The sequence below is a fragment of the Lepidochelys kempii genome, chromosome 20 (genome assembly GCF_965140265.1).
Source record: "Lepidochelys kempii isolate rLepKem1 chromosome 20, rLepKem1.hap2, whole genome shotgun sequence".
NCBI lineage: Eukaryota > Metazoa > Chordata > Testudines > Cheloniidae > Lepidochelys > Lepidochelys kempii.
Genome location: NC_133275.1, coordinates 4,369,347 through 4,383,144, shown reverse-complemented (window position 1 = coordinate 4,383,144; position 13,798 = coordinate 4,369,347). Strand labels below are relative to the sequence as shown.

At 42.9% G+C, this 13,798-nt stretch overlaps 1 protein-coding gene across 2 annotated transcripts in view; it reads left to right on the top strand.

Annotated features, from left to right (window-relative positions):
- Positions 1 to 13,798, top strand: part of LOC140900626 (chymotrypsin-like elastase family member 1) — a 58,734-nt gene that overhangs the window by 17,603 nt on the left and 27,333 nt on the right. The gene's annotated exons all lie outside the window — the stretch shown is intronic.

Genomic DNA, 13,798 nt, shown 5'->3' with positions numbered 1-13,798 from the left:
ACCTGACACCAACATTATGGCAAAGATTAGTGTAGTGTGTTGGTTTGTGTTGTGGCAGTGATGCCTCCTTTGAACGGTCCCCGCACCGTGAAGTGGTTTGATTTGAAGCATTAAGGACGTTCAACAGTGATAATGAGAAGTCCTTTTGTGTAGTGATTTACGAGGGCTTTCCCGCACCATGGAAATCAATCAAATCGCCTATCATAGCTACTTCTATGGCTCCCGTTAACTGAAGTATCAAAGCACCTCCAGCCTCAAGGAACAGCTTGTTAGGAGAAGGGCAGGAACCGAGCTCCATAAATTTGACACACGCTGTTTTGACCATTCACAAAAACAGGGAAAAGAGGAGGAATGATGGGTGACAGATGTAACTTTCTTCCTCTCTTCCCCCCTGTAACCTTCAGCCCAGTGGTTAGGATGCTCACCTAGGATGGAGGAGAACCAGGTTCAAATTTCTGCTCTGGAACAGACCTGAAACGGACTCGTTCAATTTACTGTAACCCTTCTGCCCGTCAGAGTTGGCAGCAACAAGGGCTGGGTTCAATATCTAGGGGATCCAATCCAATAACACAATGCAAACCAGCTCAAGCCCCCACCCAGTGACCTGGGACAAATATATACCACCCCCGCTGGGCACCTCCATAGTCTGAGTGTAGCAAAAAGCACATAGTCTGAGTGTAGCAAAAAGCCTTTTAATAACAGAGAGAAACAATGTGGCATTATGTTGGGGAAACACCACCAACAGGATTCATAACACAAACCATGAGCAAAAAAAAAACCTCACCCCAAGCAAATTGGGGCATGCCCCTTTCCCTTTGGTTCTTGAGTCCAGCAACCCCAGATCACCAAAAGTCCAATGACCCAAAAGTCTCTGTCCCTGGTCAGGGCAGCCCCAGAGTTCGAAAGTTTATCTGCGGAGCTTTACCTCCCAACCTGGGTGGAGATGGGACGGGGGTAAGAGGCACCTTACGTGATCTGAAGCTGAACGCCCCACAGCTCCACAGGCCTTCGCTCCGCTCCCCCAGCCGCCCCACGAACTGCTCCGCATCCCACTAGCAGCTGGTCCACAAGGCACTCCAGCCGTCCGGCAAACTGCTCCACACTATATCTTCAGGCTCCCCCACTACTTAACACAACGCTCAGTGATTTCAGCTCTTAGTCAGTTCAGCTCTTTAGTGAATTCAACTTGTAGTAGGGGAGCCTCAGGGCTGGTGCACCCTTAGCCCAAAGTGAGCTCAGCAGCCTATAACTAGACTCCTAATGAAATCAAAATTAGCTCTGATATTCCACAGTGGAGAAAGGAGGAAGTGCAGTTAGCATGTAAGGCCCTCACCAAGGGGCCCATGCCACCAAGTATTCATACTTGTCCCCAGCTTCTCTTAATTCACAGAGTTTTGGAACCCATGACCCTTGCCTAGAGAGTGCTACTTAGGTGATGGTGAGTCCCTCCATCATAACAAAAGGCCAAGTACAGTTCCAAGCACAGTTCCCATAATCAGCGTAATAACAATTTATTCTTCCTGCCCCAATAACAGAGACACTGGGGATCCCACAGCAGCCAAAGTGACCATTTGGGCAGCTATGGCCTCATTCTAGGCGGGGTGGGTGTGCCTATGCAAATGAGACCGGCCCCTGAAGTTTTTTTTCCACAACTTGCCACGTTTCACCACCAGATGTCAGGGTGGAGCTCATCCTGACACTGCTTACATTACCAAAAATTCAAAAACAAAAAACAAAAAAAAATCTGATTTCAGCTTGACCTGAACCAAATTTATGTTTTTGGAACTGCCACCCAAAATCAGTTACCAGCCCAGCTCTAGTCTTGAGGCCTTTCCAAGCAGCTCACTGCTACAGTAACTACCAGGAAAGATCCCTGAGCATTGAGCCTCAAGATCTTGCAGAAAAATCCACCTTACAGGCATAGCTGGAAAGTGCCGGCCAACTTCCTCCAGAATGTAAAAGCTTTGAATGAGCCGGGAAGCTCCCAAGATTTCCTCACTTCATCCATAAAGATAATAGGGAGGGGTGTGAAAGAATCCCAGGTCAGGAATCCTTCCTGCCTAACTCCCTTCTATATCCGCCCAGGCTTGGTTATCATTTGCTGTAATATGGAATCCGTAAGACTTTAAAATGGGGGCTGGAGTAGGAGGATGAAGTTATTATGGGGGCCAGAGGGGCTCAGCTCCCATTTATCTTAGAGAATGGTGCACAGGACTAGAACTCAGGCGACCTGGGGTCTATTCCTGGCTTTGTCACTGGCCTGCTTGGGCAAGTCACTTCCCCTCTCTGTAACTCTGTGTCCCACCCTGTGTGCTGGAACAGGGGTGGCCAGGGGTCCATGGCCCCATCACTTTTAAAAGTGGGAGGGCTATGCCCTCCCACTTTTTACCGGCTATAAGGGAGAGCGATGGGGGGGGAGGCAGTGGAGAGGAGCGAGCAGGGGGCGGGGCCTCGGGGAGGGAAGGGGAGGCGGGGCCACAGTTCAGGTGCTTGTGGCCCCCTCCACATTGTGGGAGCTTCCATCGTCCCTGCTCTGTGCAATCAGGATACCAGTGCTGACCTCCTTTGTGCAGTACTCTGAGATCTGTGGATGAAAAGAGCTATCTTAGAGCTAGGTGGTGGTGTGAGATGTATGAGTAAAGCAAATATCTCTCATTACATTAAACGGGCTGGAATGTAAGGTTATAAACCCACATGCTTCAGGGCATAAATTAGCCAATAACAGTCTGGGGTTAGAAAGACTTCTCCTACCTGGGCAGATTATTCCGTAACTGTCCATTTATAAATATTGTAGCACCAAATTCTGAAGTGTCTGGTATTGGCCTGAGCTGGACCGTTGGGTATGATCTAACTTGCCAGGTTTTAAACAGGAACACAGGAAATGCCAATTGGACAGTGCAATGGTAGATGGAATGTGCACAAGTCGAAGGAAACGAACACACACGGGAAGAGACTAAACGACTCACGGAGAGGCACAGATTTTGAATTAGCTGCCACCTCTCACAAGAAAGTTCTGAGCATCTCTGTGGATGGTTCGCTCTGCAATAGCTGTCAAAAAGCAAGGAGAGGTGCTGGGATGGGGGAAAAAAAGAGGGAAAGAGATTACTTCAATGGCAAACTCTTTGGGGCAGGGACTGTTTTTGTTCTCTTCATGAAGCACGTCACACAGTGAGGTCCAGGTCTGTGACTGCGGCTCCCAGGCACTACAATAATACAACTAGGGAAGGAATTTTCAGAAAATTATTTTTTCCCAAGGGTCAGTACAGTCATACAGATACGAGGCTGGGTTCCCAGCTGGTGTGAATCGCCCGAGCACCAATGGAGTGATGGAGTTATGCCAATTTACACCAATAGAAGATGTGGCCTGTAAGAGGGAAAACCAACCCTAGAAAGTCACATGAGCCATGCCGATAACAAAACCTACCAGGCTTTGAAATGTACACGGTTCATGTAGGACTTCATACATGAGGGGAACAATAGAACCTCATGAAAATTTGGAAATTGGAGCTCACCTTAGGACTTCATTGTCCTTTTAACAAAGTCTTTTCCCCCAGGCATTTTAGTGACTGTTTCACCCACCACCTTCAGTACATCTAACCCAAACAACTTCATTCAGGGGTAACATTTTATAGTCTTTAATTTTAATGCCCACTGTGACCGGGGCCCTAGTGGGGAGCCAGCTGTGGTCAATCAATTAGGGCAAACCGCAAAGAATGCGGCAGACAATCCCCATAAAGCTGGTGGATATTCCAGTACTTAGATTTACCAAGCCAGCATGAAACAGCTTCTTTATTACCTTACTGGTTGCTCAGAAGTCCAAACAACGTTCCTTAAAGTGATCCAGCCTCAGGCCTCCATCCAGGTACCCACATCAAATATGATGAACATTTCTGTAAATCTTATTTCATCATACAAAATAAAAGGGTCTACCAATCCCTAAGGATCAGACACATTACCTCCCATGTTAATGAATGTTTCAGATCTTACCCAAATACACACTACAGCCAATTCTTATAAACTAAAATGTATTAAAAAACAAAAGAGAGAGAATATGGTTAAAAGATCAATATACAGACAGACATAAGTTCAATTCATTGAGGTGCAGATTCATAGCAGAGATGGTGCGCTTCATAGTTGCAAAGAGTTCCTTTAGAATTCAGTTCATAGGTCACAGTCCAATGTCCAAATCTCATATTCAGGGCATACCGGCATAACTGGGACCTCAGTCTTGTGACTCAAACTTCCCCTAATGAAGTCTAAGCAGATCTGAGATGACAGAATCAGGACCCGAGGCTCCTTTATACAATGTCATGTCTTTTGCCAAGTTGGAATTTCTCAGGGAACAAAAGGTAATTAGGATGACTTTGAAGGAGGTCCATCACTGGTACTTAGCAATACGAATTAACATAAGGCCATTTGCTTGTTCCTCCACCATTCACAATATATTTCAAAGAGAGATGAATACCAAGATGTCCCGTGTTTACAATTCATTTACATGTTAAGCTGTTCTTTTGACCTCTGAATTATCAGAATACAGCACAGACAGGGACTGTTGATTACATTGTCCACCCTACTCAGACATATGTAAATACACAAAAACACAAACATTATCTCCCCACATGTCTTCTGTGGGTTACTTATTTTGTGGGATGTTTAACCCTTTCTAGCCAAGCATCATACCCCCAACGTGAGACTGGTGTGGAAGGGCAAAATTAGAGCTCCTGGATACACCTTAAGGACCTTCCAATGTTGATATGAGCTGTGTTCCCATTTAATTTTTTTTTAAGGCCAAATTATTGATGCATGCTTTGGCCCCAGCCAAAAACTTAGCGCATACTTTGTGAAATACTTTAGACCAAACCCTGGAATGACTATGTGTTAACTTAACATAGCTACTGGTGTTTTTTAAAGAGCACTTATTCTGGCATTCAGCCATGAAGGCTGTGAGGTGTTGTACCTCAGTTTCCCTTTGTGCACAGCAGTTCAAGCTTGTAGTGACTTTTCTGCTGTATATAGTTTCAAGATTAGATACAGGCACTAACTGAGAAATATCCGTATCACCAGGCCTTTTCACATAGTGTGTGTTATCATGTAATGAAAAGTCTAACCATGAAGGCTTTTACACCATGATGATTTCTTATGTATAACCCCTAACATGTTTCCAAAAAACCCTGCACATTGTACATTTTTACAGTTCTTGGTATCAGCAACAAGTTAGTTACAATCATTAGCAATAACATCAGTTCTATCACAAGTGTACATTTACAATTGTTTTTGTCACACCAAGCCTTTGGTTTAGACAAATCATTCTTTAGGTCAACTTGTTCAACATCACTTTTGAATCTTTGTAGCTTTTTCTTGACCTCAGAGTCTTCCTTAACATAGGCTTTCAGTTTAACCAATTCCTTGCGGTTTTGGTATTTTAGGGTTAACCTGTGGCTTTTATTTGCAAGTTTTAATCCTTTCCTTCCTCCCTGTCCAGTAGGGTCAAAATCTGAACTCTCTTGCTTAACAGAATTCATTGGCTGGCTCGGTGTTTCCTTTTTGTTACAGCTACAGGCAAGTATTTCTCCCCCCAGTCAGTCAGGTAATTTGCATCAACACAGACACTAGCTTGTTTACTAGTTTTCAGATCCTCAAGCTTTACCAATTTGAAGGCTGGACTCTGCCTTAAAGAGATTCCATCCATTTTCACAAGCATGTTAGACTCAAGGTTCTTTTATCCTTCCCTTACCAACCTCTGCTTCCACATGGAATCAAATGTCAAGTCCACTAAGAGACGACAAGACATATCCAAAATATCTAGAGATTAGAGTTTGCCTGCTCTCCCCTGCATCCTTGTAACCCAGTAACCCAATCTCTCCTCAGTTCCTGAGTCACAGACTGCTTACTTAAAGAATCAACATGGAGACACTAATGTTCCAACAACATCGTCTCCCCAACAAGTTGGTTAAGCTTATAGGGCTGTTTAAATTCCCTAACTGTTTTTATTTCATTTGAAACCTTTTCAAAGCTATCCACACTGGGTCTTTCTAAAGCAGAGTCAGTGGATCTACACAGGCCCTCCCAGAGGTCCAGAGAGGCCCGGGCCACTTCCAGCTTTTGAGGCCCCTAGCCATAATAAAAATAAAAAATGACGACACATGAAAACAAAATAAGGCACCAAAAAAAGAGTGAGACATAATTTGAATATTTTTTTTTTATTTAACAAATGCTTTTCTAGCCTTTTTCTGTGCAAATGCACTAATTATTGAGGAAAAAAATCTAGCTTTCATGCAGCGTCACAGTTGATATTAAGCATGGCGAGCCCGTTCAAACGCTCTTGTCCCATAGCTGAATGATGATAGTTCTTTACCTTCTTCAACACGTTGGAGGTGCGTTCACCTGAAGCCGCTGATGCAGACAAACTGACAAAAATACGCAATGCAACTGTGATATTAGGAAACACCCCAGAGAGTCCAAGTTTGAGTATTTCTTGAAGCAATTCCTTTGGCTTGCAATCTAATTTAAAGTTTGTGGAATATATTCGTTTGAGGAAGATGACCTCATTACTGAGCTCTTTTGAGATTTCTTTGTTGTACTGTTGATGAAATTGTTCAGCTGCACATCTTTATTACTCAGTCTGTTGAGCTGCCAAGGAATAAATTAGTATAAATTAGTCGCAGAGACTCAAATCGACGTGTGAGACCTGATTGAATAGAGTCAATGTCAACAAGAAAGACATTGACCCTATAACGTTGCTCGGCATCAGATTCAGTAAGTAAGTTGCAATTGGTGGAGAGCTCAGATGAAATGCCAATATTCTGTGCGACTAATTTGGATTCAGTCGGGATTGCATCCCATTGTTCACAAATCCGTTGAATGTCATTGATAAGACTTTCAGTGTTATCCCTCTCAACATCAAGTGTAGCATTGTGTGCTTCAATTACTAGATTAGTTTGATGGATCATTGTAAGTAGCTTCATCCACAAAGATGACATCAGAATGCATTCAAATTTGGACATGTGCTTCCGAATAGACTGAAGTTCAGTTCAAGCCTGTGCAGTGAGATTGAGAGATTCAAGCTCATTTAAACCCTTTTTTCACTTAATTCAAATGCTGCGCAACTGGCTGAACACCATCAACCCGTGCAGACCATCTAGTTTTGGACATCCCATGCAGTGAAACAGGAAGATATTGCTTCAGAATTTTCACACCTTTGTGGACTGCTACTGAAGAGGTTGTATATTTGCTGAACAGTTCCAAAGTAAGTAATTGCCTCCTTGCATGATTCAGTACAGTCAACACCTACAAGGTTTAGTGTGTGGTTTCCACAGCTGGAGAAAATACTATTTGAATTATGCTCAAGCAGAACTGCTTGTACACCTTTGTATATCCCAGCCATATTGGATCCATTGTCATAGGCGTGACCAATGCAGACTTGAAACTCTAATTTAAAACCTTCTAGAATTGCTAGTACTTGAGCAGCAATTTCTTTTCCACTTTTTCTCGTGAAACTATCAAACAAAATAAACCTTTCTTCAACTGAAAATTTTGAGCTGTCTACAATCTTAACATATCATAGTATAATAACCATAGTAGTCTGTTCCTTGTGAGAACAATCTGGAGTGGCATCCACAATGATTGAAAAATACTTGGCATTTCGAGTCTCAAGAATTGTTGTTTGTACGAATGACCCACATAGCTCAATAAACTTGTCTGCGTGTGGAGAGATAATGGACTTGCATGCGCTTTCGACTCTCTTGCGATTCTCTAACATGGTTAACATGCTCTGATAAAAGTGGGTCATATTTGCTGAGGAGCTCAACTATGCCTAAAAAGTTTCCATTTGCATGATCACCAATACATTGACTGGAACCAAAGGAAAGTCAATCCCCACTCAGAAAGAAAAAGGATGACATTCAGGATGCGCTCAAGAAGTCTTTTTCCAGTTATTAGTTTCTGCAGAGAGTTCAGTCAGGAGTAAATTCTCAACTGAACTTTCAGCTGATGCTGCCCTACTGGCTGATTTCCATGCAACATAGTTTTCTTTGTGCAACGTTGAACTCTCATGTGATGGTATTTGGTCTTTCAACTTCCTCCAACCTCTGTTGATGCTCCATCCTGATTGATCAGAAAGAACTCATGCAATTGCAACACTTTTGTTCAAAATGAAGCAGGGTGCACAGTACAAAGATTGTTTTTCCGTACTCCAGCATAACCAGTCTCTTGTGCGGGTCTCACTGTTTGGAAGAGTTTTTGTCAGCAGACGAGTAGGGAAAGCATGATTATCAGCATCTCGTGGAATGTTACTTGGAATTTCAAAACAACTAACTTGAAGAAAAGATTGCATTTGGGCAGCATTGCTCTTGTCAATAATTCCAATGTCAGTCACAGTCAAACCTGTAGTACTCCATGAATTGCTCTTGCTGCGTAAGATCTACATCTTCCTGTTGCTGTTGAGTTTCTTGATCGTACACAGGATCTTCTGCTGCATCTGTTACTGTTGGCACATCTCCTTCTTGACTACTGTCCTCGTGTTCAGGTATTGACATTGAAATATCACCTTTTGCAGTTGCGGAGTTTTCATTATCTGTAGCATTGTTTGTTGGGTAAGGAGTGTTTTCCAGTGGTGTGAGAAATGAAGGTATTGGCTTTGAGCTCTTAGCAGCTGCTTCACTCATTTGTTTTCGCTGTCTCTTTCTTGCACCACTTTCAAATCTCCTCTTCATAGTGATCTATCTGGTCAATCTGTAACCTATCCACACTTGAAATATTCTTCTGTAAATAAGTAGCTTATCTACACTTGAATCTTCTACTGTAAACGTACACAAATACTGAATGGTACACAAAAGCTGAAAAGACTTAAAACGAAGGAATACTAATTAAGAACACAAAATGAAACAGGTTATTATCCTTCTCACTGAATCAAAACTCAAGCACACAAGGTATAATATAACAGGCTGAGCTGAAGACAAAGGGATGACATATATATATATATATATATATTAAACACAGACACAGATACAGACACAGGGATAATGTCCAAAAATGTAAAACATGTGTCCTCCGAAACTCACTGTTCAAGACTGTCCTCACAAATTTTTACCTTGAAGCTGGGCCTATAGACTTCAAAAGCCTATGATGCTGGCTACCAAGCCCAGGGCTCAACCAACCAACCAGTCACCTCTCTTAGCTACCATATGAAAATAATAATGAGTATTCTCACACACAAATAATTCCTTAGTCAACTAGATGTAAAACTATAAGGACACTAAAATGTAACAATTCTCTACCTTTCAACACTCACTTGATCCAGCACCAGCCACTAGCAGTGGTTTGTTTATATAATCAGCTGATCTGAGAGGACACGTTCATCACGGTCTAACCTTGTGCCATCAGAACCGATATATTTTAATTAATATTTATGAACATTTTTAACTCTTTAATATGACACAATCTATATCAGTTAACAAAATTGTCTTTTACCAAATCACATCTCTTATTTGCTTAAATTTGCAGCTCTGAGCTGTGTATGTGTCACATTTTGGTCCGATAAAGATGGGCATAAAAACAAGTTGTGAAACTTATCAAATGCCAAAAAATTAACAAGTGTCTAAATTTGAGGCCCCCTTTGAGCTTGAGGCCCAGGTCAAATGGCCCTCCTGGCCCCCCCTCTGATTGGCCCTGGATCTATACACCTCAGAAAGACTCTGGCAGTTAGAAATGGGAACAAGTCTCCAAACAAACTGTTGCTTTCTCTATATAGTGATTCACCCTGCGTTAACTCAATCAAATCACTTCCAAACCCATCAGTTGCAAAATCTACCCTGAAGATTTTCCTTTTCATGAATCTTTCTAAGTAACAACTCATTTTTCACAGAAATTCTGCCCTTATCCTTTTCACCTAGGGCTTGCTCTAAAGGAACATTTTCCTGAGCAATAACAGACTACTTCTGGGTTTCACTTAAATCAAGAATCCCTTCTGACCCATCAGTAGGATTTTCACAAAACCCCCTTTCAGGTAAACTGCTCGACTTCGTAGTCAAAAGATTAGAAGTATTCTCTTCCTGTTACAAGTTTCCACGCTGTCAGTGGGTAACATAATCAAATCACCTTCATGTTTTTCTTGTGCCCTGGCTATGATATCACCCTGATCAGGCAAGGTTGTCATATCTTTACCCAGCAACAGGCAAAATAGAAGCACCAGAATCACTTGGTCTCTGGGAGCTATTTATGACCTCAATTGGATGCAACCTAGTTGCAATGTCATCTTCCCTAGCAGACACAAATTCGGGACCACTTCCTTCCTGGGCTTTAGTTGTATCCAGAATCAGGCCTGGGTTAACAGATAAATTTTCAACCATCATAGGCTGACAAACTTTTTCTGTCTGCTCTACAAACAGAAAAGAGATGGAGAAACATTCCCCTTTAACAGACAAAATACCTTGGGATATCCTTTCCTTTGTTCCAGCACACATGGCTGTTCACAGACAATTGCTTGGAGATTAGGGTAGCTCCCTTCATAGGCAAGTCATTACCCCTGACAGACACAGGACCGTTTCCTTCACTGTCACAATTCTCCACAGTGCTAACAGGTAAGGTATAGGGATACTCATGTTCCACTAACCTTGCCAACAATCCATCACTTACCAAGAATGTACCCTTTCCTTCCTCAGTTAGAGCTTTAACCTGATCACCAATTTTAATTTGCTCTAGAGAAACATCTTCCTGAGCCTTATCTAAAGCCAGATTCACTTCTGAGATACCAGACAGACACTCAGAAATTTCTTCCACGTTTGCACTGCTTCTTTGCACAGACAAACATTTGGAGAAACCCTCCATAGGCAAATCCTTGCCCCAGTAGATACAGGTTCAGGAATATTTCTTTCCTGTGACTGATTTATGTTAACCTGACTGAACAAAGCTTTAGTCTCATCCCCAATCAAAAGATCCTTAGGCAATAACTTCCTTACACCAGCTATAACTTCATGTTTAACACCATTCCATTCAAGATGGATTCTGGCTCAAGGCACACTTACAGTAAACTCATAGAGGATTACAATATTCGCACTCTTATCTGGTAAATAATCTTCCTCTTTGGACAAAATCTGTTCTAACAAGAGTGATGTTAGAAGCTGTAATTTGCTCTAAACAGCTTTTTCCATTGACTTTTACATTCTCTGCACAACGTATGGGGTTACCTTCACCTGAGCTCACAGTAAAAGCATTTACATAAAACGTGGCAGCGTTGGGGTAAATTTGGTTACACACAGACGACTGCTTAAAGTCAAACAACGTACGAACATTCTTACAAACTGGATAGATTCTATCCCCATCTTTGCTGTTGAGAGGAGCTGGCTTTCCAGAATGATACAGTTCCTGTTGTTCCTTTATTCTCTTCAGTTGGTGCTTAAGTCTGTCCACTTTTGCCTTAGCTTCCACTTCCTGAAATCAAATATATGTCATTCTTTGTTCATGTTCAAAACACTGGTGTTCTCTTTCAGCAGGTTCTCCTTCCATATAAGCAATTTTTTCCTCATTTCTGGTTTCTCACTGCAAGCATTTTCACTGGGTCTGCTTCCTTATCACTGGCAATTAACAGATTTCTCAGTTCCTGCTCTGGGATCTTTTTCTTAAGACAACCCCCTCTGTGAGTACAATTCTTTCAGGCTTTTTCTGTCAGGATCTTGATCATGGGTCACTCACTGTAACTGATTTTTAACCCTTAAACTCTCCAATATCAAAATAATATTTTGACAAACGTGTGGTTCTGATCCAAAAACCTAATTAACCTGTGGTAATGTATATCCAAGCACGACTATGCCACTGTGACCGGGGTCCTAGTGGGGAGCCAGCTGTGGTCAATTAATTAGGGCAAACCCCAAAGAATGGGGCAGACAATCCCCATAAAGCTGGTGGATATTCCAGTACTTAGATTTACCAAGCTAGCATGAAACAGCTTCTTTATTACCTTACTGGTTGCTCAGAAGTCCAAACAACACAGTTCCCTTAAAGACAGGTTTCAGAGTAACAGCCGTGTTAGTCTGTATTCGCAAAAAGAAAAGGAGGACTTGTGGCACCTTAGAGACTAACCAATTTATTAGAGCATAAGCAATTTATTCCCTTAAAGTGATCCAGCCTCAGGCCTCCATCCTGGTACCCACATCAAATATGATGAACATTTCTGTAAATTTTATTTCATCATACAAAAGAAAAGGGTCTACCATCCCAAAGGATCAGACACATTACCTCCCAGGTTAATGCATGTTTCAGATCCTACCCAAATACACAACCCAGCCAATTCTTAGTAACTAAACTTAAACATATTAAAAAACAGAGAGAGAGAGTGAGTATGGTTAAAAGGTCAATATACATACAGACATGAGCTCAATTAATTGAGGTGCAGATTCATAGCAAAGATGGTGAGCTTTGTAGTTGCAAAGAGTTCCTTTAGAATTCAGTTCATAGGTCACAGTCCAATGTCCAAATCTCATATTCAGGGCATACCAGCATAACTGGGACCTCAGTCTTGTGACTCAAACTTCCCCTAATGAAGTCTAAGCAGATCTGAGATGACAGAATCAGAACCTGTCACAGACTCACAGGTCGTGTCCACTCTTGGCCTGGGTGGTCCATGGAGGGAACCCCCTTCAGTGGGACAGCCCTTCTCGGGGGTTCACTCTCTCTTGAGGGTTAAGCCCCTCCACCTCCTGGAACTGCACCTCTCTGAGCCTTAGCACGCCTCAGGGAGAGTCCACTCGCTCCAGACCCCCGGGGCCTCCACTCCCAGAGGGAATAATGCAACCCTGTTCTCTAGACTGGAGTGACTCTCAGCCAGCAGAAAACAGCAGGGTTTATTGAGTGTCTGAACACAGCATAGGAAACTCTTGGGCCTGGCCTCCCTCAGCACAGTACATCTAAGTCTCTCCTGCATCCAGGTGGGCTCTGCCTGCTCCCTCTCTCCAGCCAGAGACCCTGCGCTTTCCAGCTGGGCAGATGATATCACCCCCCACAAACCCCACCTCTGTCCATTGTCTTCTATCCAGGTAAACAGAGCCACCTGGGCCTCTTCTCCTCTCAGCCAACCTTTGTCCTCCTTTGGCTGGAACCGGCTGGTCAGGTCACCGGGGTCCTCTCTTCGCAGCCCATTGTCCTCCCACTGGCCAGAACCTGCTGTGAGTCCCGAGCTGGGTCACCAGTCACTGGGGTATCCATTCTCCAGGCCGTTGGCCGGGGTCCCAAGTTCAGTCACTGGTCCTCTGTAACAACAAAAAGAAAAGGAGTACTTGTGGCACCTTAGAGACTAACCAATTTATTAGAGCATAAGCTTTCGTGAGCTACAGCTCACTTCCTCAGATGCATATCGTGGAAACTGCAGCAGGCTTTATATATACACAGAGAATATGAAACAATACCTCCTCCCACCCCACTGTCCTGCTGGTAATAGCTTATCTAAAGTGATCATCAGGTGGGCCATTTCCAGCACAAATCCAGGTTTTCTCACCCTCCACCCCCCCACACAAATTCACTCTCCTGCTGGTGATAGCCCATCCAAAGTGACAACTCTTTACACAATGTGCATGACAATCAAGTTGGGCTATTTCCTGCACAAATCCAGGTAATTAGGATGACTTTGAAGGAGGTCCATCACCGGTACTTAGCTATACGAATTAACATAAGGCCATTTGCTTGTTTGTCCACCATTCACAGTACATTTCAAAGAGAGATGAATACTGAGATGTCCCGTGTTTACAATTCATTTACATGATAGGATGTTCTTTTGACCTCTGAAATATCAGAATACAGCATAGACAGG